Below are 27,881 nucleotides of genomic sequence, written 5' to 3' on the forward strand. Positions count from 1 at the left end.
CTCCTGCTGACTCTTCCACCGGAGGCAGTAGAGGAGAGCAGCCCAGTAGCTGCTCTGTCTGACCCATGGTGGCCAAAATTAATGGTTCCCACATCTGACTAGCACTCAGGCCTCTGGCAAGTGAAGGAAAGACTGATCAGCACAGTTCTGCCACGAAACTAGTTTCCAAGTTACAGTGATGGTGCTGATAGCCAAGAGAACTGATCTGAACAAAAATTTAAGAATGCTTGCTTTTGTGGGTTAAGCTTCTAGGCTTTCCACATAAATGGAAAGTAAACTGAAAATGCAGTACCTGTATTTACTTTTATATTTCTGTTTTGGGAAAAATAGGAGAAGAAATGATCATCCAGATAAATTTGGACAAAGTCAGACAAGAAAAGGAAATGAAAATTGAGTGTCTGTGCCTGTAGGCGAGTAGCATTAGAAACAAAACATCCACAGCATGGGTGACAGAAGAAAATTATGAGATACAAAGATTTTATAATAAAGAAAAAAGCAGTCTTACTGCTGCAGGATAGCAGAAAAGTCTAGAACATGTTATTATGCAATGTGCTTGCAAATGGAAAGGGTAATGATGGGGTATAAATGGGAGCGTTATTGACTAATTTTCATATAAGAAGAATTAGATTAAGAGAATAAGTTACTGCTTCTCTAAAAGGTTTAAAAATAAAGCTACTAGAAGTAGGTATACTACAGACTTCTGGGACAAGAGATAAAGCAAAGAAATATGTGAAATAAGAGCAAGAGAAGATGACAAGATTAGGCTTATGGGAGATTTCAAACTCCTTGCTGTGATGTGTGATTTGTGAAACTTTGAGACAAGGTTGGAATGAGGGAAAAGGACATGATGGATTTTCTAAATGGAGATCATAGATTTTTGTTTTTAACTTGCCAAGCCCCAACTGATAAGGGCTGCCCAACAAAGTTTGGGTAGTGTAAAATTTTCAGTCCAGCTATAAATAGGTGTGTAGAATTCCCACATACATCAGTAGAAATATAAATCAGGACAAACTTTTGTAGAGTAGCATCTGTCCCCCCAAAATATTCATTGTGTTATGCAAATGTACAGCAGTAATCTCTGCCACAACAATCCCCTGAAGATCTCCCTAACATTCAGTATTATTCTCCAAGTAGTATTAGCTGGCATGCCCAAAGTTCCTCATGGCAGCTGTGAAGAAGATGAATTCATCCATTCTGGGGAAATCCCTGCTTGGGCATCAAGGTTATGGTCAGTAGGCTTTCCACAAGCTCCTGGATATTAGGAAACAAAGGAATCAAATTAAAAGAACAATGTAAATGGCTTATAAAGTAAGTAGTTAACCTTGGTATGTGTATATATGTGTAATTATGAATATACTGCTGATTTTTATGTACCTTTTATACAGGTGAGCTTGTTTATTAACAATTCTCTCAGTACAGACTGGTCACATCTTTCAGAATCCTGGGTGGGTGGGAGCCAAATTGCAGCCATGGTTCACAGATTTATGTCTTCCTCAGCCTCCTTGCATTTTGTTTCTGCTCACTGAGTTGGCTGTCTTTTTCCCTAAAAAATCTAGCTCTGGAAATATCTTGACTCTGTAGCCCTTCAGACTCCTTTTTCATTTTATTTAAGCCTTGATTTTATCGTGCAAGTGTTTCTGCTTTTACCACCATTGCTGCTAGACTATTACTACTGCTAGTCATTTTCATTGAGCTCTGTTTATGCCATTTACTTGTGTTATTCTGTGGAGTTAGAGATATCTTTGTTTAGTCAGGAAAAACGGGAACTTCTGTCTGTTCCACTAAAATTTTTCTGGCATAAAATTATGAGCTATCAGTGTAACACTTTTTTCACTAAACAGCAAATTCAAACATTTATTTGCAAACCACACATGTTCATTGACTGCTTGCTATGGGCCCAATACTAAGTAAAATGCAAGAAGAAAATATGTCTGCCTTCAAAAAACTCATAATCTAGCAGAGAAGCTAGGAAAGAATCAAATAGTGTGAGGGCTATCATAGAGGTGATTGAATGCTCTCCTTGTCCTCTTTGACAGAACACTCTCTTGGTTTTATCCCTGTTTCTCTGCCTTCTGTTTATTTTTATTTTTCCACTGCAAACTTGTACTCTATGACCAACAGTACTCTATGACCAACCTTAGGAGTTCCTCTAAGGTTGGTCGTAGCCCTCTTCTCTTCTTACCCTATGTATTCTCTTCCCAAGTTGTTTCTCTGTATCCATGTCTATTATTTTAATTTGTATGCAGAAGACTCATCCTTTTTCCCTTTACTAAAAACTCTACTCTGAGTTTCAGACTGATATATCTTAATTTTTGTATTTGACATCTCTCCAGGGAACCTCAAACTCAATATAATAAAAGACTGAACTCAACATCCAATCCTCTCCCCCTCAAAATCTGATCACCCTCCAGTACCACAATGTCAGTGAACAGTACCAACATCCATTTCCTTGTTCAAGCTAGAAAACTAGGGACTATACTTTGACATCTCTTTTTATTTGTCTCCAATACTAAATCTATAATTAAGCTCTATTGGTTTTCCTTTCTAAATTTCTCTCACTTGTATTATTATAATAGCCTCCTTTCTCTACTCGCAGATCTATTTTTTCACACTGAAGCCAGAGTGATCCTTTTAAAACTCTAATCTTATCAGAGAATTCCCTTTTAAAATCTTTAATACTTTTCCACTGTTATTATTTTAATAATAACATTATCAAGATATAATTTACATACCATAAAATTCACCCTTTTTAAAGTATGTAATTTGGTAGGTTTTAGTGTATTCACAGAGTTGTGCAATTATCGTCACTAATTTTAAAATATCTTTTTCTTCTCAAAATGGAAACTTGTATCTATTGGCAGTCACACTCCATTCTCCTCTTCCCTCAGCCCCTGACAACTACTAATCTACCTTCTGTCTCTACGGATTTGCCTACTTTGTATATTTCATTAAATTAAATAATACAATCCCATTGCTTTTTGGATAAAGACAAAACTCATAAACGTTGGCTTTAAAACCCTGCAGAGCCTGGTCTCCATTTCTTCTTATGTCTCATCTCAAACTGTGTTCTCCTCCATCTCTTGAATCCATCACATTGGGCTTCTTTCTTTACTCCTCACTTACCATGCTTGCTTCCTACTGCTAACGGTTTTTGCATGTGTTGTTTTCTCTTTCTCTTCTTATCTAGTAAATTCTGCCTCATTGTTCAACCAAGCCTCAAATGTTAAACTCTTTCAGGATGGACGTTCCTGACCCTTCTGACTATATCAAATCTCCTAAGTACAGGGTCTGATGACACAAGGTGCTTCTACTTTACAGCATTTGTCACAGTTGCAATATTCATTTTTCTTTTGTCATTATTTGATTAATGCTTTTTCTTCACTAGTCCAAGCTCTGCTTTAGTATCTAGCACAGTTTGACACATGGTAGGAGCTGATTAATGTTTACTTAATGAATGAAAGAAGTTTGGAATAAAAAGATTTGTAGAAAATAGGTACTGAAGTTGAGTGGACATTAGAAAAAGATGAAAAATGGAATGCAAAATTTGGTAGTGGGAGTATGCAGAAAATATTATCAGAATTGGCTCCTGGAATCCTGGGATATAATTGTAGTTCATCCTTCTGCACCTTCTTGCCTCACCTCCTCAATCTGTAAAGTGAGAATTATATTTTCCTTTTTATGTCCCAGACAAATTCAAAGACTCAAATGAGGTAATGTATTTAAAGAAGGTTTGTAAACCATATATCAGAGTTATTAAATTAAAAAATGTTCTTATTAAATAATCAGGAAATATATACTCGATAATCTTGGTTATTTATAGGATATAAAACTAGATTGTGTGGACACTAGGAAGAATGATAACTTTTCTCATTTGTGTATGTAATATTTGTCAGTTATAAAGATTAAATCTGTTTTCTTGATTGATGAAAATGTGAAGGACATTTTGCAATTTTATGAAAAAGAGAAGTGATTGGATCTAAAGTAAGAAAGATGACCTATGTGACAACGTGACTAAAAGTAGCAAAACAATGAATACTGGCAGAGATCTCTAAGATGACAACTATACCTGAACCAATAAGATGTTCAGGGTGAGTTTGCTGAGTTGGATAATGTGAGATTTAGTTAGGAAGAAAAAACAAAAGCTTTATATGAAAATGGATGTTTCAGTTGAAAACCCTATTTTTGTTTCATATTGTTGATTGAATATATTATACACTGTAATTCAAGTATTCCTCTGAGTTCTATGTGATTAAAAAACATCAGTAGGTTGTGTGGGATAAAAAAATGTTTATGTGAAGACCAATCAGAGTATCCTGGAGAGGAGAAAAATTGGTGTTAGCACTAAATACAGTGCCTGTTTAATAAATGTGTATATAGATATGTTATATATGTTGATATGTCATTTCTATGGTGTTAACGTTAGATTTGGTTATACATCCTAGGAGCAGAAAGACCATTTATGAACACTTAAATTCCTACTATTATAGAATTTTAGGATAGGTAGGGCCTCAAGCATTATCATGTTACAATCCAAGAAGTATATGGCTCTCTTACAGGTTTATAGCTAGTTGTTAGTGGCAGAAGTAGGCCTAGAGCACAGGCATTGAGATTTCCAATCTAATGTTGTTACTTTACTACTGTCACTAAGACAGTAACTTAAATTATCTTATTGGTTCCATCCTATATGTGGCTATCTTTATTTCTAACTCTACATCCAGAGATTGGCTTGTTTACATTTCCACTGACAGGCCATTGTGTAAGGGCATCTAATCTAGTTCCAGCATTATTACCCTTTGAATGTTAGGACTATCAAGATTAATGCCCATTATGTAATTATTCAGGGTTTTCATGTCTAAGAATTTATAAGAAGCTAGTCTTTAAGTTCACAGAGAAGCCTCTTGGAATGGCAGAACTATGAAAAAGTTAGGGGAGCCAATGTTTAATGCCTGTAAGCATAATAAATGATTTATAAATACAAGTGGGAAATCAAGAATGCACATATATTTGAGTAAAATAAAAAGCATGAAAGAAAAAGACATGGATCAATACAGAGAAAATACTAATGCTTAATCTTTTTCAAGTGAAAAAAAGATAAAAAAGTTTTAATTTGTACATTTGGAGTATTCCATAAAATAGCCCCTTCATAGAATTAAAATTGGCTGGTATGTAAAATAATCAACCAGAGGACAAGTGTTTATTCTAAATTAAAGGTATGATCAGTAAAATAGAAATCAAATAGAAGGGTTAAAGGATAAAGTTGGTAAATTGTTGATAAGGTAGAAGAATAAAGGCAAAGAGAAAAAGGGAGAGGTATAGAGGGCAATCTAGATGGTCTGATATTTATCTAATAGGATTTACATTAAGAAGAGAACAGAGACAATGAGTGGGAGGGAATAATACAGAAAGACTGCAGGAAGAGTTGTCAGAGATGAAGAACTTTTAAAAGAGTTGATTAATGACCAAATGGAATGAATGAAGCTGTATACATTCTAGGCCTAACTTAATGAAGGCTTACAATTTAGAATATAAAGAAGACATTCAAAGCTTCCAGGGAATATGAAACAGTTTACAAACAGAGGGATGTGAATCTGATTGTTGTCAGACTTCTCACCAGCAATATATATTAGAGGCCAAGAAGTAAAGTTTTGAAATTCTGAACAAAGTTATTTTGAACCTAGAAATCTTACCCCAGCTAGTCTGTCAGTTAAGTGTGAGGGCAAAAGGAAAACATATTAGAACATGAAAGAATATTACTTACTGTCAACTTTAAAAATAGAGTTAAGAACATATGCCAACAAAACATAAACAGAAATGAAGCAAGCATACAGCATGGAAATAAAAAAAAATGGGATTGAACTTGGAATACTATAAAAAGAAATGTCAGAATGAAAAATGTGCATCAACTTTAGAAAATATAGCAACAGGCTTCTTTGTGTAATTAATTTCTAAGTTCATACCACTGTGGTTGGAAAAGATACTTGATATGATTTTAATCATCTTAAATTTATTGACTTGTTTTGTAACCTAACCTATGATCTCTCCTGGAAAATGTTCCACATGCACTTGAGAAGCATGTGTACTCTGCTGCTTTTGGATGGAATGTTCTGCATATATCTGTTAAGTTCATCTGGTCTAACGTGTCATTTAAGACCAATATTTCCTTATTGATTTTCTGTCAGAATAATATATCCATTGATGTAACTGGGGTATTAAATCCCCTGCTATTACTGTATTGTATTTATCATGTACTTAATTACACAAAGCAAATTGGAAAATTCATAAATACGTGGAGATTAAGCAGCATACTGTTGAACAACCAATGGGTCAAAGAAGAAACCAAAAGAGAAATTTAAAAATACCTTGAGACAAATGAAAATGGAAATACAGGTTTCCTCCAGTTTTCAAAAGTTTACTTCATTCCACTTCACTTTTATGAAAGACCTACATTAGTTTTTGTTTCGCTAACAGAAAGAAATCTGAAGAGGATTTTTGCTCTTACAAAAAAAAAAATAATTGTTTCTTTGCTTTATGCTGTTTTAGCATATGAAAGCTTTCATAGGAATGCTCTAGTTTTGAATAGCAGGAGAAATCTGTATAACATACCAAAATTTGTGGAATGCAGGAAAAGCTACATTTTAAGTTCCAAGAGGGAAGTTGATAGTAATAAATACCTACCTCAAGAAATGCCTCAAATAAACAACCTAAACTTAACAATTTACAAGGAACTAGAAATAGAAGAACAAACGAACCCCAAACTTAGAAGAAGGAAGGAAATAACAAAGGTTAGAGCAGAAGTAAATGACATAGAGACTAAAAAGACTATAGAGAAGATCAAGAAAACTAAGAACTAGTTTATCAGAAAAGGTAAACAAAGTTGGCAAGCCTTTAGCTAGACTCACCAAGAAAAATAGAGAAAGGACTCAAGTCAAATCAGAAATGGAAGAGGAGATATTACAGCTGATACCACAGAAATACAAAGAGTGATAAGATACTTCTATGAACAATTATATGCCAACAAATTAGACAACCTAGAAGAAATGGATAAATCCCTGAAAACATAGAACCAACAAGACTGAATCTTGATGAAATAAAAAAGTCTTAAGAGACTAATTACTAGTATGGAGATTGAACCAATAATCAAAAACCTCTGAACAAACAAAAGTCCAGGACCAGGCAGCTTCACTGCTGACTTTTACCAATCATTACAGAAAAATTAATACCAATCCTTTTTAAACATTTCCAAAAAATAAAAAAGGAAAAAATGCTTCTGAACTCATTTTATGAGGTCAGCATTATCCTGATACCAAAACCAGTCAAGGATACCACCAGAAAACAAAATTACAGGCCAATATCACTGATGAATATAGATGAAAAAATCCTCAACAAGTTATAAGCAAATTTTACTGAATTCAACAATACAGTAAAAGGATCATACAACATGAAAAAATGGGATTTATTCCAGGGATGCAAGAATGGTTCACCATCTGCAGATCAGTCAGTATGATACATCACGTTAACGGAATGAAAGATAAAAATCTTATGATCATCTCAATAGTTGCAGGAAAAGCACTTAACAAAATCCAATATCCATTTATAATAAAAACTCTCAACAAAGCAGGTTTAGAGGGAACATATCTCAACATAATAAAGTCCATATATGACAAGCCCTCAGATAATATCACACTTAATGGCAAAAAGCTGAAAACTTTTCCTATAAGATCAGAAACAAGACAAGGATACCCACTCTTGTCACTTTCATTCAACAGAGTATTGGAAGTCTTAGCCACTACAATCAGACAAGAATAAGAAATAAAGGGAATCTAAATTGGAAAAGGAGAAGTAAAATGGTCACTGATGACTCAATCTAAAAGCTTTTGTAAATAATAAGTGAATTCAGTAAGGTTGTAGGATACAAAATCTATACTTAAAAATTTGTTGCATTTCGATACACTAATAACAAACTATCAGAAAGAGAAATGAAGAAAATAATTTCATCAAAAAGAATAAAATACCTAGGAATAAATTTAGCTAAGGAGGTGAATGACCTGTACATTAAAACTATAAGACATTAATGAAAGAAATTGAAAAAGACACAAATAAATGGAAAGATATTTCATGTTCATGGACTGGAAGAATCAATACTACTGTTAAAATGTTCATACTACCCAAACAATCTACAGAGTCAATGCAATCTGTATCAAAATTCCAGGGCTTCCCTGGTGGCGCAGTGGTTGAGAGTCCGCCTGCCGATGCAGGGGACATGGGTTCGTGCCCTGGTCTGGGAAGATCCCACATGCCGCGGAGCGGCTGGGCCCGTGAGCCATGGCCGCTGAGCCTGCGCGTCCGGAGCCTGTGCTCCACAATGGGAGAGGCCACAACAGTGAGAGGCCCACGTACCGCAAAAAAATAAATAAAACAAATAAATAAAATTCCAGTGGCATTTTTCACAGAGATAGAAAAAATAATCCTCAGATTTGTATGGAACCATGTAAGAACTTGAATAGCCAAAGCAATCTTTAGAAAAAGAACAAAGCTGGAGGCATCACACTCCTTAATTATTTCGAACTATATTTTAAAGCTATAGTAATTAGCTTTACTATGGTGTTGCATAAAAACAGATACATAGGCCAATGGAACAGAATAGAGAGCCCAGAAATAAACCCATTCGTATATGGCCAATTAATTTACAACAAAGAAGCCAAGAATATATTATGGGGAAAGGACAGTCTCTTTAATAAATAGTGCTGGGAAAACTGGACAGCCACAAGCAAAAGAATGAAACTTGACCATTATCTTACACCATACACAAAAATTAACTCAAAATGGATTAAAGACTTAAACCTGAAAATTTAAGACTCCTAGAAGAAAGCATAGGTAGTAAGCTCCTTGACATAGGTCTTGGTGGTGAGTTTTTGAATCTGACATCAAAAGAATAAGCAACAGAGTAAAAAGAAACAAGTGAGACTACATCATACTAAAAAGCTTCTGCACAGCAAAGGAAACCATCAACAAAATGAAAAGATGACCTACTGAATGAGAAAAAAATATTTGCAAATCATGTATCTGATAAGTGGCTAATATCCAAAATATATTAAAAACTCATACAACTCATTAGCAAACAAAAAATTAAATTAAAAATGGGCAGAAGATCTGAATAGATATTTTTCCATAGAAGATAAACAGATAGCCAACAGGTACATGAAAAGATGCTCAAAATTATTAATCATTGGGGAAATGCAAATCAAAACCACAATGATATCACCTCACACCTCTTAGCATGGCTATTATCAAAAAGACAAGAAATAACCAGTGCTGGCAAGGATGTGGAGAAAAGGGAATTCTTGTGCACCGTTGGTGGGAATGTTATTTGGTACCATCACTATGGAAAACAGTGTGAAGTTTCCTCAAAAATAGAACCACTATATGATCCAGCAATTCCACTGCTAAGTATTTATCTGAAGAAAACAAAAACACTAACTTGAAAAGATACATGCACCCCAATGTTCATTGCAGCATTATTTACAATAGCCAAGATATAGAAACAATCTAGAGTCCATCAATGGATGAATGGATAAGAAATTATATATGTATCGTATATATATAGTATATATATTGCATACATATACAGTATATTATATTGTCTATATAAAAATGGAAAAAAATGAAATTTTCCACTTGCAATATATGAATGGACCTCAAGGGCATTCATTATGTTAAGTGAAATGAGTCAGACAGAAAAAGACAAATACCATATGATCTCTCTTGCAAGCATGCTGAATCTAAAAACAAACAAATAAAACCCAAGTTTATAGATATGGAGAACAGATGGGCAGTTGCCAGAGGCAGGGAGTGAGGGGTGGGAAAAGTGGGTACAGGGGGTCTAAAAGTAAAAAACAAGACAGATGAGGTTCTGTCAGGATTAAAGTTTATCATATCTTTAATTTCCATGTATAAATACATAGGGAGAAACAGGTTTTATACCCAATGGGGAAAAGAAATAAAGAATTTTCATTACTGAAACATTATTAATCTGGTCTCTGTGTGAAGTGAGGCTGCAGTGATACCACACAGGGCAATACCATGTGGCCTCATCACATGAGTGAAAGAAGAAAAGATAGCAGTAGGATTCTAAGAATATTGTTTTCAAGAAAAAAAAATTCATTCAACATATTTAATTGATTAAGAAGCTGGATGACTTAGTTGTTTGGCCAAGGAGGGAGACATTTATTTGGTAAACAAGAAAATAAATGAGAGAGTGGGTGGGGAGAAACATTACGCTTTCAAAGGAAATCAAGCAAAGGGCTAACAAAAAATTCGCCCTAGATATAGAAAGCAAATTGAGTAACTAAGAGTTTAAAATAAATAACTCATTTGACCACAAGCCTTTAATATTTTCCTTCCAGAGGCAGTGGCTTTCTGAATAAAATTACTTGTCTTTTTATAATTTACCCAGTCACTATACTGGGTTCTGTAGTGAATAATATTCACATAATGATAATATTAATGGTTTTCAATTTTTAGAATTGAAACTTAATTTTAGTTATAAAACCATGAGATTTAATTATAGTCGTATAAAAGAATATAAATGTTATAAACTTTGATAGTGGAAAAGCAATGGTATATGATGACAAAAGCTGGCCGGTTGAAGCATGGGAGGGACGACTAGAGAGTGATGTAGCAGTGATAATTTCTTCATTGTCTAGAGTAGAGAGCTAAATGAGTCTGTCTTAAGTTCTATCTCGGTTCAGGGGCTAGCTTGGTCATTAACTACTTCAAAATTCAGATCAGGTAAAAATCACTCTGTGATAACATTTCAAGCATAAAATAAAGATTTTGGAGTATATAATACCCATGGTCATTGAAATAATATCTCAATTTTAGACATATACTTTTAAATAGCAATTTGAGGTGAAAAAGAAAAATCTCTAAATAAAAATTTAAAGCTAACAAACTGACTAGTACTCCTAAAAATACTGGAAAAATACTTAAAATGTTACATATATATATATATATATATATATATATAAAACACTGTGTATGAGACTGATAACGAAGTGTACTTGAAGTATTTATCAAAGAAGACAATATTATAACCATAGAAGCTAACATTCATTGAGCATCTGGGTGCTAGGTACGTTGTAAGTAAATAATATATATGACACAGAATAAATGCACGTTCATAGTTATCACCAGAATTTGAAAGAATGGAAGTGAACACCTGTAAAGAAGTGGTGTATGGTTTATGCAAGGTGTTTATGATTCAGAAGAAAATGAATTTAAAAAATAAGTTGGAAAAATATTGACTTTGTGGAAAACCCTTTCCTTGACAGCATAAACACAATAGGAAATATTCAGGAGGATTATAGGAGCAGAGAAGAGAAGTGACACTACAGAAGCACACCAATGAGATGACAGATAAGGGATGACGGTAGGATCAAATTACCATAGTGTTTACATTCAGATTCCCTCTGGCTATGTTTAAAAAAGTTAAGTAACTGTTTTTAAAAATTTTTTTAGTGTAAATATTTATACTGTGACAGAAATTACATCTTTGGTAACCATTTAAAATTCAGATAGAAAAAATTAGAAGTCAGTTTCATGTTTGAGGGAATATGAAATTATTCAGTATTATGTGGGGTAACACAGGCAAATGTGTGAAGATCAGTTCAATAGTTAACCTTTAATTTCTCTTCCAATTCTTAAATTCTGTGATTTAAGGCACATTTATTTAAGAATACATAAACAAACTCTTAACAGTTTAAAAATGTATATTTTCTTCTTTGATCTCATACTTCCATTATATTTCTCCAATAAACTTTTACTCTAATATAATATACTTTTGTACTTCTGAAAGTCTTGTATTTGTCACCTATCATATTTCTCTGCAACAAGCAAATTTGTCTGTATAAATTAAAATTTAATTATTTTTTATTTTTCTGGCCATAAGACTCTAAGTGTTAAAAAATTCTTCTAGATTGAATTTCATGAAAATTATTATTACTACCCAATTGATCAAAAAATCATACTATAAATTTTAATACTTATTAAATGCAAAAAGCAAAATATTACTGAAAATTAATCTCTTAATAAGAATAACTTATTTTTTCCTGGATGAATATTAGTTTTAATGTAATTGAGGCAAAGTTCAACATCAATTATATTTATATTTTTATATTTTATATATATGTAAACACTGAGAAAACATTATAAATAAGAAGATAAAAATGGAAGTTTTAGTATAGTAATGTCACTCAATTCTTTGAGTTCTTTCTGAGTTCTGTGCCAAAAATTCATATAGTGATCTATCATCAAAAATGTTTATATTAATCTACGAGCTGACAATTTAATTATGTTCTCTTCAGTTTTGATCCTGACTTTCAAAAGGATTTGTCACCCTGTCATTAGAGTCATTTTCTTTCTCAATTTATAGCCAGTACACCAAAAAGGCTTTACTGAGATGTATTCAATCACTATTATTATTAATTCTGATGCACATCTACCAATAAACAGTTTTGATAAAACACTTTCTTTTCATGCACTTTAAATATACTATTGTTAAAATCTCAGAGCCACAGAATTAACTAATTTATGGGAAATATTTAAGTTGCTTATTTGGCAAAGCCAGTCCTGAAATCAAATCAATCAGCCGAATCAGATTTACTGTCAGAAAAAGTCTGACTTCACTTCTCAATTCAGTTACACGTGTTAATACATGTCTTCATGAAATCCTCTCACATCTGAATTCTAATTCTGAGAGAGATAGTCATAGCAGTGAGCCCTACCAAGACTTTATTGCTTGGATGGAAAAAAATGCATAAAAAAGTAGAAAGAAAAATTTACTGGTCCCAGACAAGCATACCTTTAGAATTTATGGAAGCCTGGCTCCAAGAGCTGGGAGAAAAAAAAGAGATAGTCACATCACAAAACCAGATACTCTTAAAGGGAGATGAGGTCCTCTAGAAAGGAACAATGTGAAAATCTGATAGTAAAATTGCTAATTATCCTTAGAAGAAAAATAAAGGGGAGACAACCAAAGAAATCAATGACACTTCACAGAAAATGCTGTGATGATTCAGGTTCTAAGGGACCCCGAAGATGGAGTGCCACATGCATGTTAAAGAGTGGCAGAAGTCTGAAAGAATATGAAAGCAGGCAAAAGGCTAGAATAGTAGAGAATTATAAAAGACTGCTACAGAGGGCAGGGAGCGAGATGGACAAGGGTGAGGCAGCCCACTGTTTTCCTAGGTGGTGTGTTACTCAAGATGGTAGATACTTCTCTACTCAACATGTTCAAGATTGCTCTTGAAAATTAGTTTTCCAACTGGAAAAGTAGAATTAAAGTCTGAAATATATGATGAAACAATAAATGACACTGGTCACCTTTATACAAAAATCATCTTAATTCCAATAAATGACCTTATAGTCTATTGAAAGGACTTGTAAACATAGTTGCAGAATATCTATCAGCAATATTTAACAGTCATGATTAATTGGGAGACAACACACAAAGAGACTGATACTTTTCTAAAAAAGTATATCAAAAAGTCTTAAAAAATGGGTGTTGATATACTTAATGTCAATGCTAAAAACTGTCTAGAGGGCTTCCCTGGTGGCGCAGTGGTTGAGAGTCCGCCTGCCGATGCAGGGGACACGGGTTCGTGCCCTGGTCCGGGAAGATCCCACATGCCGCGGAGCGGCTGGGCCCATGAGCCATGGCCGCTGAGCCTGCGCCTCCGGAGCCTGTGCTCTGCAATGGGAGAGGCCACAACAGTGAGAGGCCCGCGTAACGCAAAAAAAGAAAAAAGAAAAAAACAACTGTCTAGAGCTAAAAACTATTATAAATAGTTTACTAAAGATCTCTTAGAAAAATGCTCTTCTCTCTCTCTGTCCCTGTCTCTTTCTCTCTCTCTCTAGGACTAGTCAGAATCTCCAGGTAAAAAACAAAGGGAAACAGATGTCAAGTCAAAATAAGAAAAATTTCCGTAAGATTTACAGTGGTCCAAACCTGAACCAACATCACAATCATGCTCTCGATGCCTGCAGTGGAGAGACTGAAGCAAGGTCATCGTCATAGTCAGAAGGGCAGTTGAGGGGATTCTTTTGGGGTGGGATTGGATTTAGGTGATCTCAGATTTTGGCTCCGTTAGTTCCTTAGAATTCTATTCATCTGTCTTGGGTGAATGGAATAGACCTGCTTAAAAAAGACACATTTCTTTGAATGCTTTCTAGGTTTCTCCATTAGCACTTAGCAAGAGATGGTGTGAGTTAGTAGTTCCAGAGGAGTGTGGAAGAACACATGTGCATCATTGGTGAGGATAGGGATGGAGAAGGAACTGCTCTCTACTAACCTGGGCTGTGTGGATCATCAGTGGGATCTACAGGGAAAACCAATGGGCGGCAGGGCCTAGATTCTCTGGGGTTAAGATTTATCTGCCTCACATATGGTCTCTGGCAGGACCCTGCTGTTTTTGTGGATTTGGAGGCCGAGGACAGTTTGGGAGATACCTGAATCATTGACAAAATCTCCCTTTTTTTGTTTGCTGCTATTGTGTTTACCCCTCACTCCAGCTGAAAAGAAGAAGTCAGTTCTGTGTTTCATTGATCATTCCTCGTGCAGAGAGACCTATATTGGCCTCATCCCCACTGTGTTTATGGTCTTCAGTTTCTGCCTTTGGGGAAAAGAGGGACTCTCCAGCTTCCCTCCACATTTTGATTATATGCAGTTGTAGAAATTCATTAGTTTTCCATGGGAAAAATTATTTGAAAATTATAAGCCTTGTTAAAAGCAGATATGGAGTAGCTTATAAGAAAGCTCTAAGGGGTGTGTGTGTGTCTGTGAATATTGAGATGAACAGTTTCAGGCATCCATTGAAGTGAAGCTGCATTTTTGTGTGTGCGACAGACCCTACTCAGCAATCTCTTAGCTTCCTTTTACTTACAAACCAAAAGCTTCAGCTGTTTTATTAAAGACTGGGTGTCAAAGCTGAAGTGCTTTGCCAACACAGACATCAAAGGGTCCTAAGTGTACTTTTCCCCATATGTTTTAGATAGTTTTTCCCTTCATGCCTGATATCAGTCAGAGAGGGTGCTAGAATGTGGTACCTCACACCTTGAAGATTAAACACCTTCTCAGCTGGTATTTCTGTTTCGACTTCATTTCCTGCCACCTTCTATCATAAGCACCTTGCACCATGTCATGGTTCTGTCTGAACAATGAGACTATGTTTTTCAAAAGCATTTTTCTGCAAATAAGTAGTCTCTGCCTTGCCTTTGACGTGAGCTTAGTTGCTGAATGAATTGCTTTGTTGGACAGTGAGATAAGATTATAATAGAGTCTGTAATAACGATGCCAATCACGAATGGCAGGAAGGCTGTTTTTCTTGGACTGTTGTATTTGTAAATCATGCTAGATTTCCCACGCCTTAATCTAAAAATGCCACCTTGTCAGTGGTAGAAGCTTACATTTTTAGTTCCCAAGAAAAGTATTTCATAAAGAACTTTCTTTTCTTCTTCATTGTGTAATAAAAAAGTTCCAGGAAAGATTCATATTATCTAAAGAATCACTCAGGTGGCATTTTCACTTCTGTACCTAACCCTGTATGAGTCGGGCAGTTACCACATTCTCTTATGTGTAGAATGATTCTTACTTGTATTGGAGGTGGTTGTTGTTTTGCTTTAGTTTTCTTTTTGCTTGAATTGGAAGCACATGTTCTAAGATAGGCTAAGGAGTGTGTTTGGGAGCTCTGTGGCCAGGGGACAGACCTCTAAGGAGGAAGAGGCAGGTTGGAGGACTAGTTCGGCGTGAGGAATCAGCCCTTCAAAATAGGAAGACTTGAAGTTAGGTATTAAAAAAGAAAGAAAAAGGGAAGTGTTTCCAGACATTCTATACATCTTCATGGAATTGATGTGTTCTTAAGGGTAAAACACCAAACAGAATAAATCAGTTTTTGTGTTTCATTTGCCTTATATTTTCAGAGACGTTTCATTTTTTTATCCTGAGAAGGTAGCTTCTTATATTTTGGTTTAAAATTTTTCTGTCCCTTTGCTAAACACCCCAGTGACTAAAAAGCAGAATAGTCACCACTTTGTAGCTATAAAGGGACTGTGGACTGTTCCTCTATAAGAAAATGACCTATTTCAAAGTATGTTCCTATGTAAGGTCTAATTGTGAATTTAAGAATCTAAAGCCAGAAATAGCAGCTAATATTTTGTAAATAACCACTTAAATGAATCAATATTTAAGGGGACACTTTAGGAAAATTATAAGGAAATTATAGGCAAATTTGGATTTAGAAAGAACATCAGATTATTTCACTCCATCATGGCAGTTGAAAGATAAACAAAATGAGGCTGAGAGAAATTAAAAATGTGTCGTAAATATTGTTGAATGAGCTAGCTGTGAAATCCTGGTCTCTTGAATGTCATTTCTGGAGCTCTCTTAAATATGCTTGGTATCTCCTGTAATATAAGTACTCATAACCAAATCTACCTATTTTGAAATACAAGATTTTTTTCCAAACCAGAAAAATGTCTTTAATCGTAAATTGTCAATTGTAATAAAGTAGCAAAAAAACCTAAAATATGACTAATTTCCTCGATCAAAAAAGAAGTTCCAGGGCTTCCCTGGTGGCGCAGTGGTTGAGAGTCCGCCTGCCAATGCAGGGGACACGGGTTCGTGCCCCGGTCCGGGAAGATCCCACATACTGCGGAGCGGCTGGGCCCGTGAGCCATGGCCACTGAGCCTGCGCGTCCAGAGCCTGTGCTCTGCAACAGGAGAGGCCACAGCAGTGAGAGGCCCGTGTATCGCAAAAAAAAAAAAAAAAAGAAGTTCCAAAAGGTTAAACTCATTTGAAAGAATAACATGTTATAAAAGGATTTATTATATATCATAAATTTTAATTATAAAACACTTTCACAGGTGTTTTATGTACCCTTTGTTTAAAAAAAACTGTGAGGTGATTGACTATTAACTGCGTTTTGCAGATAAGAATCCTGAAGCTCAAAATTGAAGAGGTACATCTGAGACAGCAGGATTGGGTAGTAGGTCCAGGTCTTCTGACAGCAAATCCCAGCGCTCTTGTCACTACCTCCCAGTTTGTTCCTCAGTGGATAATAGACCCACTCTTCTTCACCTGCATTCATTATCTCTCAGATTTCATTCCAGTTCAGGAAATAATAATGAGCATTTTTTAAAACCAAAGAGGTTGTAGTAGGGAATTTCCAAAATAATGTTGCAGCTGGGGAAATACACCTAGAAAGACTAGTTAGAAGGGCAGCATGCTGGACGTTGGGATGGGTAGGGGCAGCTGGCATGCTCCAGCCACCTCCTACTGGCTCTCAAGAGACAATTGTTAAATTTACAGTGATTTTGCTGTTTGTTAAATAGCCATTATTAAAAATGAAATTGCATAAACTTATAACTGAGCATTATGTTAAAAACAGATATAGTAAATATGAAAGACTTGTCACATCTTAATTTTACTGCATTTTACTATTATCTATGTGGTGTTTTTTTTGATTTTTTTTTTTTTTTTTTTGCGGTTCGCGGGCCTCTCACTGTTGTGGCCTCTACCGTTGCGGAGCACAGGCTCCGGACACGCAGCCTCAGCGGCCATGGCTCACGGGCCCAGCCGCTCCGCGGCATGTGGGATCTTCCCAGACCGGGGCACGAACCCGTGTCCCCTGTATGGGCAGGCGGACTCTCAACCACTGTGCCACCAGGGAAGCCCTATGTTGTTGATGTTATTTACATGTCTGGTATCTGTATGGTGGAAATGCTGTGTAATGCCATCTGCTCTTCCCAGTCCTGCACTGGTAGTTTGGAATCAACTATGGTGGAAATATTTATACCATGACAATCACAAATGCTAAAAAGTTATTGATTTGTTCATTGTCTAGACTTAAAAATATTAATATTTTTCATATTAGCAATGCAGATTAAATTTTAAATTGTTTTGTATCTGCAGCTGTTACATTGTAAATAGCACATAAAATTGAAAAAATATTCTTTTAGTGTTTGAAAACTGCTATCCGATTTAGCAAAGAAATTACTCATGTCATTGAAAATGAAATGACGTCTGACAGACATCCTTGTTGTTTTACTTTAGACTCACCCTATAATATAAAAACTATATATATCAGCCAACATCTGTGTCAGAACTACACTCATTTGTCAATGAGTGGACATTGACATGAGGACTTCTTTTTTGAATCAGATTGTAATCAAACATTTATCCATAGTCCAATTTTGTGGCATTATTGTTGGGAACAGAATGAAAATGAAACTGATGGTGGATTTTATAGGAAACAGCAAGCCGCGCTGAAGTCATTGGAATGGAATTTACGATGATGATTATTACATATTTTATCGTTATTTGTAAATCATGTTGCTGTATGTTTTTAAAGCAGTGAAATTTATAATAATTTTTTTTCTTGGAGAGTCAGTTGTTGAACCCTTGTCAGCACACCATGGATAGAGGGCATGGTTTGTTGGAAAGATTAGTGCTCTTTGCAGACGAGAATGCAAGAGAAATCCATTCTTGTCCCTTTGTAGTTTTCCTTCAACACGAGCTCTAAGTCTAAATAATGATCCCAGTTTTATGTAATAGACCTCTGTGACCTTTTCCTATAGTGTATGGGGAGGGTCTCTTTTCTATTTGTAGCATCACAACTTCAAATTCCAGAATGCATTTTACATTGTAAAAAGTAACCAACTTACACAGACAAATGGAGGACAAAAAAGCTATCATTAGTTGTAGGGAAACTTCTGGTGTTGGCCCCAATATTCTATCTCAGCTCTGTCCTTTATTTCACTTTCCTAGTACCCAGTACCTAGTACAATGATTCTACCTTCTGGAAATAAAACCCAAAGCTCTGGTGCATTTTTGGTCCTTTACTCCATTGATGTGACTTCTCCAGAATCAGTCATAATTTATCTGTCTTTTATTCTATCCCCTTGGAGCTCTGCATTATATTAGGTTACTGCACTAATAGTGGCCAAGGACTTACTGCTATCCCATCTTCGAGTAATACATATTTACATTAACACATACTAATTCTCTGGGAATTCTTTAACCCCAATGGATAACTCAAGGGCTGGGATTCTAAGAATTGTGGCATAATGGTAGTTAGTGGTGGTGGATATTCAATAAGTAATTGTGGATTGATTGATAGGATTCCCTTCTAGACTCTTTCAGTCATACCAATTCCAACTTCTCCTGCACTGACAGGCAAATTAGTCTTATGATCCCTTCTTCTCCTTTTTATTGACTTTTGATTTCAAATTAATTTATATAAAATCTAAAATTACAGATTGAACATCTACTAGTTTTCTCATAAAGCTATCTTTGGTTTTAGAACTGGCTTGCTTTGCCATTCATATATGGGGTTTAGCTTGTACTGCAGTTAATCATACTTAAGTTCCATTTGTAAAGGCCTTGATGAGGCAGCAGAAATGTCGAAAGAGAAGAAGAAATCATGAGATGCCACGGTCTTTTGATTTCCAGTTGAAGAGTGGAGGTTAGTTATAGGTCAAAGTGAATGAAGCGTTATTTTGTGGTCTCAAGAAGCTTGCTAAGGTAAAATAGGGGAATCTTACTGAGAACACATTTCTACTTTTAAAACTTCCATGGCTCCTGTAAGATTTAAATAGGAAAATCAGGGTGTTACGTATTTTTAATACATGAAACAGGTAACTGAATATGAGCATTGCAGAGAGAGGTGGGTTAAGTAAAGTGCTTTGTAAACAGCAGCCTGATTTCCAATCCTAGCTCTGCCTCCTCAGTAAACTTAATTAGTTTCTCTTAACCTCAATTTTATTATTTGTAAAATTGGAGATTATTTACAATGTAACTACTTTATTGGATTGTTTTAATTATTAAATAAGATAATAAGTACAGAGTGCTTAGCAAAATTTCCACTCACAGATATTGATGACAACGTGTTGCCAAGAGGGTTTCCATGATGCAAAACCTTATCGAGGAGACAAGTTGGGGAACTGTTTCCCTTCAGAGAATCTTTTATTTCATGGGCCGTATAATGACTTTCTCTATTATACTAAAATGGTGTTATTCCATGAAAATATTTAAATTAACTGCAAATAGATTTAGCTACTTTAAAGGTTATTTGTTGAGTTTTGAAGAATTGCTCAAAAATTTTTATTATGTGCAATTTGTGAAGGTGGAAATTATTGAAATTCGTTGAGAATTCTCTTTCTGTTACAGAGATCGTGAAGATCTGAGGACAGTGCAGCACATCTCAGGAGAAGGTTATGATACAAAATGCTGTGGTCTGTCATGGTGCGTTGTTTAACTCCAAATTCAGCCAAAGAGTTTCCATTTTATATCCATGTGTTCTGGGAATTTAAACTTTTGTAATCCGATTAAATGTTATTAATATTGTTATATTTTATCATGGTGCATTCTGTAGCTATTCTTGAAAGAGTTATCTCTTCCTTTTACTAGAAGTAATTTTCTATATTATCAAGAGATAAAAGGTCACATAAATGTAAAGCTTTTCCAGAATTTATTGCTTAATCTTAGCTATACTAACAGATTGTAATTGGGAAGTGAATGCAAAGACTAAGATTATCAGACCTCACTTACCTGGTCTGGTGAACTCTCCCCCACTTCCCGCCCCACTGGGACATTATTTTCTGCAGTTTGCTCCTTGGAAGTCTGGGGGTATGCCATTACAGAGGGTCACCTCAGAGGTCCAAGTAGTTATGGAAATACTGCTTTCGGAGATTTATGAAGCATGTCAACACATTAAAATCTCTAAGAAGTCCAGTAAAGCAAGTTGTTTGTGCCAGTGTTTGCCTCTTTGATTGCATAATACATATACCTTGTATTATTTGTTTGATGAAACATGTTTTAGGAAGCTTTACCCTGGATTAGAATTCCTCAGCCAGAAGCACGAAACAACCTGAAATTGCTTTTAACAAAGTCCTTAGAGTTGATTTGGAATGAGAAGAATTGGGTTTGAGACTTTATGCTGTAATTTTACAGCTAGGTAACGTTGGGTAAGTTATTTCATTTCTCCAAATCTCAGTTTCCTTTTCTTTAAAAGCATAAAATACCTAATACTTATGTACAGGTTTTTATAAATATTATGTAACAATGTTAGTGAAAATAATACATAAAACCAATGGATGATATTTACTGACTCAAATACTTCCCTTATAGATTTTTGGGGGCCTTATTTAACACACTTTGGGCCTTATGCACATGTTAATGAACTTAGGTCTCCAGTGTCTCAGCCCATGATAAACTAGAATTAGGAAAAATGACTAGAAAGCTACTGAGGCTGTTATGGAGCAGTGGCAATAAGACCAGCAATCCCCAAACTGAAAAGCAGACTGGCTATATGGATACATGGCGTAATAGCCAGTTTTTACAGTTCATCAAGAAATGGTTAAACGATGATAGGAGTCCTCCAATTAAAAAAGGTAGGGTATGGGCTTCCCTGGTGGTGCAGTGGTTGAGAGTCCGCCTGCCGATGCAGGGGACACGGATTCCTGCCCTGGTCCGGGAAGATCCCACATGCCGCCGAGTGGCTGGTCCCGTGAGCCATGGCGCCTGAGCCTGCGCGTCCGGAGCCTGTGCTCTGCAACGGGAGAGGCCACAACAGTGAGAGGTCCGCGTACCACAAAAACAAAACAAAACAAAACAAAAAAGGTAGGGTATAATATTTTAGGAAAAATACCATAATGTAGCTCCTTTAGATGAGGATCCCTGTTATCCATATTTGAACATCTGGTTCTTGTTCTGAGGTCAGGACATACTGAGATCTCTAAATTTCTAATTAGAATTTTTTTTTCAGTATTAGTTGACTGATAATTATTTTTTGGATCTACTCTTTCCCTGAAAATCCTAGATTGATGTTTTTTAAAAAAATTGTTGTCAAACATGTCTGATTGTTTATGTAGATTTTATATATATACATATATAGTACAATATATAATACAATATATAACATGTATACAATTAACAGTGAAAGTATAGGAATCATATTTATTCATATGAAATATATTTGTGATATTGAGTATATAAAAATCAGGCTATCAAATAATGTAAAAATATATTTGTTTAAAAATATGTATGCAAAGAATATAAATCTGGTAGGAGAATAATTGGCCGAAAAATTAGTGTCTGGGTAGTGAGTTTATGGTGAGTTTTTATTTTTTTGTATTTGCTTATCTTTATGTTCCAATTTTTCTGTAATTCATGCCAATGTGGAATATTTCATACCAACATAACCAAAAATAAAATATTCACTCTGATATTTTACCTTAGTCCATTTGGATTGCTATAACAGTATACCAGAGAATAAGTAGCATATAAACAAGAGAAATGTATTTCTCGCAGTTCTGGAGGCCAGGGAGACCAAGGTCAAGGTACTAGCAGATTTGGAATCTTTGAGGGCCCACTTTCTGGTTCTTAGACAGTGCCTTCTTGCTGTGTCCTCACAAGGTGGAAGGGGGGAAGGATCTCTGTGGGGTCTCTTTCGTAAGAACGCTAATCTCATTAAGGAGGGCTCCTCCCTCATGACCTACTCACCTGCGAAAGGACCCCCCTGCTCATATCATCACATTAGGCGTTAGGATTTCAACACGTGACTTTGGGGGGGACACAAATATTCAGACCATAGTACTGACCAAAAGAATCGAGCAGAACAAATGGTAGCCTTTACATGACAGTCACTCAGGAGCGTGAGGATATGTCCTTTAGTCACCTCTGTGTCTCTCTGGCCCTCTGCCTACCTGCCTCCCTGAGTGCCTACCTGTGTACAGTCTCAGAGGAGATGATAGGCTGTTACACCTCCAATCAATCAAGTTCTTACCTGAATGAATTTTCTAAGAGAAGAAAACATATACATCAGCAGAACTCTGAAACCTCTTAATCTTAATATCCCCATGGGACTCTTCAAGAAGTTTCCAACTCCTATATTAAACAGTTGAGCAAAATGAATTAAAAAAATAGAGAGTGAGTAAGAAAGGACATTGAAAACTGTAAACAGTTTTGTAGATTGTCTTTCCACTGAGCTCTTCAAGCAAATGTGGCTCTAAACTTTTAATGATTATTCAGTAGGTATTGATGTGGTACTCTCAGTGACATAATAGAGATATAAAAATTTCTCAACATACCATCTCTTACAGATATATCTTGAAAGTTACCAAGAAGGACTCATCAAATATCACCTGAGTGAGACAGTCCTAAGAGCATAACCCATGAATATAATTCATCTGAGATAGCACTTAACTCCAGGTAAGAGATAAATGACATAACCAATAATGTATATAGTTCTTAAGAAACTTCGATCATTCTCCTTTATTCAAGCTCTCCTTTGTCAGAGAGAACAAAATCATAGGCTAAAAGTTACTTTCCTGTAACTCCTACAGAGCACCCTGCTGTTGGTCATTGTGTTTATATTTAATGATGAGGAGGTAGAGGAAGGCTCTTGGGTTTATATCACTGTCAGATTGTTAATTCATTTAAGGTTTTTGTGATTTGTTGCACTTAGGAAATTAATGAATTTTTTATGCTACACTGGTATGAAGCCTTAGGGCTAGTAGGCTAATTACTGGTCATAAGTGGAAGGACAGTCTATACACACTTAAAGCCACATATTCCAAAAGGTAGGTAGTTTCCATATGCAAACAAATTATATGAATACATAATTTTAAAAAACAGATACTTTGATGTCTTTTTATTGATTATCAAAGGGGAACTAAAAATCCAATATTATTTAAAACCTTGTCTTAGGCTTGACTTTATGCAGACATTTCTATCCCTCACATTCTCTTTTTATTTTTGTTTGTTTTTTGCTGACTAGCCAGATGAAATGTGGATTTGCACCAGTAACCCTGGTCAGAGATGACCAAAAGGATGCACAGTCTATACAGATTCTCCTCTTGTTCTCTTCCTTAGCTCGCTGGCTTTGCTTTTCTGTTGCTTTCGTTCTATCTCCTTTTTTCCCCTCTGTCTTTGATTAATTTTTGTTCTCCTTGGACCCCTCCACTCCTTTTCTTTTTATTTTCTCAAATGTTTCTCTTGTGTCCTTCTTACTTCCTCATTTCTCTTTTTCACCCTGATTCTTTTTTCCCCCGACATCACCCTCCAGGTCCTGTTTTCTCATCATCCCCTCACAGAAGTGCCTAGTAGTCCCCCTCCACACATTATTGTTTCTTTTCTGTTCCATCACCTCTCTTTCTTTTGATCCCCATGGAGCCAATTTGACACTTTCATCCGTGTGTACACTGAGACAAGGCTCATTTAGATTTGTCTGGTATTAGCAGCAGAAGAGAGTTTTATTTAGAGCAGGGGACATGAGGTACAGTGAGTGTCTCTAGTGTCTGGCTTAGCTGAGATCTGGCTTCTTGCCAGTGTCAGGAATCAGTCAATGTTCTGGAAAAGTGAATTTCGGTTGCAGGGGCCAGGGTGATGTGTGAGGCCAGCTGTGGTAGGTGAGGCAACAGGGATTGCACCCTACAGATCTGCAGGTCCTGGGGTGACTAGGTGTGTTTCAGTGCTGAAGGGCATCATGCTGACTATAACAGGCAAAGTGATAATCCCTGTCTGCTCCATCATTCAATTTATGCCACATATCATTGCCAAAAGAATTGACCACTTTTGCTGCTTTAATCTCCCCTCTCTTGAACCTGGTTCGGAAACTCCAGTTACTGCTTTGTGCAAGCCTCTACTCTTTAGCACCTTGCCTGCCACCACACCACATGGAAGCCGTGTCTTCCCTCTGCACTCCCCACACCAAATTTTCTTCCTTCTTTCACTTATACTCTTTGCATATATTTATTTGACCTTTTCTCTCAAAGTGTCCTTCTCATTTTTTGAGAGACTCAGGCCAGCTTTTTTTCGGAGGATTTGTTGCACTTAAGCAGCACCATCCACAATCCCCAAATCTTCAGCACGCTTGTAAAAGCTCATCATTGTGCTTTTCCTACATATTAATTTTAATCCCATCTTCCCTTTTTTCTCAAATTGTAAGCTCTGTGAATACACTTTGCACCTATCCTGCCTATATCTAATAAATATTAAAGGATATAATTTCACTTTTGATGAGGATATAATTTCACTTAAAAAAATTTTTGTGATTAAAGCAATCTTAGTGTTTCTACTGTTGTGTATAAGTAAAAGTACTTATAGAAGGCAGTGATTTGGTAGGATTTTATAATATTATGTTTAATTTTTAAGGATTAAATATTCTTACCCATGCTCCTTTACCAGAAAAAGTGCTGGTAAAAAATACATTCTTTGCTGGCCAGGGTCTCCATCCAAAGTCTTTTTTTTTTACATCTTTATTGGAGTATAATTGCTTTACAATGGTGTGTTAGTTTCTGCTTTATAACAAAGTGAATCAGTTATACATATACATATGTTCCCATATCTCTTCCCTCTTGCATCTCCCTCCCACCCTCGCTATCCCACCCCTCCAGGCGGTCACAAAGCACCGAGATGATCTCCCTGTGCTATGCGGCTGCTTCCCACTAGCTATCTACCTTATGTTTGGTAGTGTATATATGTCCATGCCTCTCTCTTGCTTTGTCACAGCTTCCCCTTCCCCATATCCTCAAGTCCATTCTCTAGTAGGTCTGTGTCTTTATTCCTGTCTTACCCCTAGGTTCTTCATGACATTTTTTTTCCTTAAATTCCATATATATGTGTTAGCATACGGTATTTGTCTTTCTCTTTCTGACTTACTTCACTCTGTATGACAGACTCTAGGTCTATCCACCTCATTACAAATAGCTCAATTTCGTTTCTTTTTATGGCTGAGTAATATTCCATTGTATATATGTGCCACATCTTCTTTATCCATTCATCCGATGATGGACACTTAGGTTGTTCATCCAAAGTCTTGAAGTCAAGTCCTTTCACATGCTTCAAATGAGTGCCTTCAAGAGCAGTCTGTTGGTGGAACAGTCCAATAGCCCTTGTGGTTTGGGCCATTCACCTCTTTCTAGGTGGTGTCAGGGGCTCTTTTCATGTTTTTAAAAGGCTTTTGTTTTTGTCCTCTGGTATAATTTCCTGGATTGGTTTTTAGACACTATCTTTAATGTCAGAATCAACTGGATATTTCAAGTACTTTAATGAATAGTTGCTAGGAGAAACTGATGTTTTGGGTCCTTAATAGACATGTAAATAGACATGTTTCCTATAATACCCATGTCCTTCTCAGAAAGTATGTTCTAATAGCCACTGTTGAGTGGACAGCCACCCATGTGACACTCACTCCAAACTAGCCACAGCTTAACATCAGTGGTCTGTTAAACTGTTCCCTCTCCTAGAAATATGGAGGTGGGACACAGGTCTTCTCCCTAATCAGCATTTAAATTTGTAAAGGATGTTAAGCCCAAACTGGGAGTAGTAGTCTTTGCCTCACATGTAAATGGGTAGATAAATCTGGACAACACAGAAGGAAGAAAATAGAGACACAAAAGACAGAAGTAGAGATAAGACCTCATGGCGTGAGGGACAGACACACATATACAGAAATACAGAGATAGAGGGAGACGGGTCAGCCAGTAGGGGGAAAGAGAAAGAGGGAGGGAGGGAGGGAAAGAGAGAGAGGAGGGTTAGAGGGAAGGAGAGACACACACATGGAATAGCCTCAGATCCCAACAACTCACCAGTTCCTGATTCCACAGCCACCCCCCCAAACTCCCCCTCCCTGCTGAGGACAGAGGCAGAACCCTTGTGCTGAAGCCAGGTTGAATTGGTTCTATTCTATGTATCCAAAAGATTCTAACACAAGATAGAGCCTTCCTTTAATCTACACATGTCTAACTCAGAACAACTTGTGTCGTAACAGTTGCGTGTTCCTGCTGTGAATTAAGGTTCATGAGTTCTGTCTTGGTATTTAATAAGTTGCTAAAGCTCATTAGCAGTCATTATCCTAGTAAATCCACAATGAGGATTTTTTTGCTGAATGATATTGAAACATTACTGCCAACTTTTGTAATTTTGGGTTCTTTATTAAATTCATTGGTTGATCAAAATAATTAATCAGTGTTTAAAAAGAATTATCTAAAAATAAGTAACGTTAACAATGACAAAAACCCAAATGGTGGTCCATCGTGTTCTAAAGCATCTATGTAAACCATGTATTTTTTCCATGAAACTAAACAGTGATTTGTTTTAAATTTAATTAAACCAAGTAAGCAAATAATTATTTGTCATATTGTCATACTAATTTAATGTTTTAAATTACAATTTCATTGGCTTTGTAATTTTGCTATCATTTAACATAAAATTGTTTATTTTAGCTCTGTAAGAGCATAAGCATAAGAACTTTATACCTACTTTTATGTTTGTACATATACATATAATATTAGGAAAATAATGTATGTAATAGTGGGTTGTCTAATATTTTTCCCTTCAAAGAAGTTCCATGCATTATTCAAATTTAAGAAATTTTGAATTAAGTAGTTGTTTTCTAAATGAAAGTTTTTCTTGATTCACTTTACTTTTTCAATTTTTTAAGGTAAAATTCCTAAATTTATCCATGTGCACTCAATATTTACATACCCTGTAGTGGTCTTTCTTAAGGGTCAAATAAGTTTGTTTTGAACAGTTATGTGGAATTTCTCACTCTCTCTCTGCATTTTCTTCAGTAATTTCAATCTTTTGTCTGAAAACCAGGAGGCAGTTGGTCAGTTCTTCTGGTTTGGACACTGTATCAGCGAGGCCAAGTTTATGGGGTGAAGATAGGAAGTTAAGTGGTTTCCATTTGTGATTACTTGCTGCGCACAGCAGCTGGCCCCCCCTCCTGGACATGTTGCACTATGATTCATAGGAGCACCAGGTACAAATAATCCATCCCAGCTACAGGTAAAACAACTCATATTATTGGACCCAAAGCTGCAG

At 35.9% G+C, this 27,881-nt stretch overlaps 1 long non-coding RNA gene across 2 annotated transcripts in view; it reads left to right on the forward strand.

Annotated features, from left to right (window-relative positions):
* LOC109552810 (uncharacterized) overlaps window positions 1-27,881 on the forward strand; it is a 98,203-nt gene that overhangs the window by 41,058 nt on the left and 29,264 nt on the right. The window contains exons 1-4 of one of the 2 annotated variants that reach the window (XR_012325037.1): window positions 11,331-11,428; window positions 20,223-20,297; window positions 20,875-21,019; window positions 23,156-23,264. This is a non-coding gene — a long non-coding RNA (uncharacterized lncRNA). Of the gene's footprint in view, window positions 1-11,330; window positions 11,429-20,222; window positions 20,298-20,874; window positions 21,020-23,155; window positions 23,265-27,881 lie in introns of those variants that run through there. The other variant, XR_012325038.1, reaches the window with a different exon arrangement.

This window comes from Tursiops truncatus, chromosome 12, assembly GCF_011762595.2.
Source record: "Tursiops truncatus isolate mTurTru1 chromosome 12, mTurTru1.mat.Y, whole genome shotgun sequence".
In the NCBI taxonomy this organism is placed as follows: Eukaryota; Metazoa; Chordata; class Mammalia; order Artiodactyla; family Delphinidae; genus Tursiops; species Tursiops truncatus.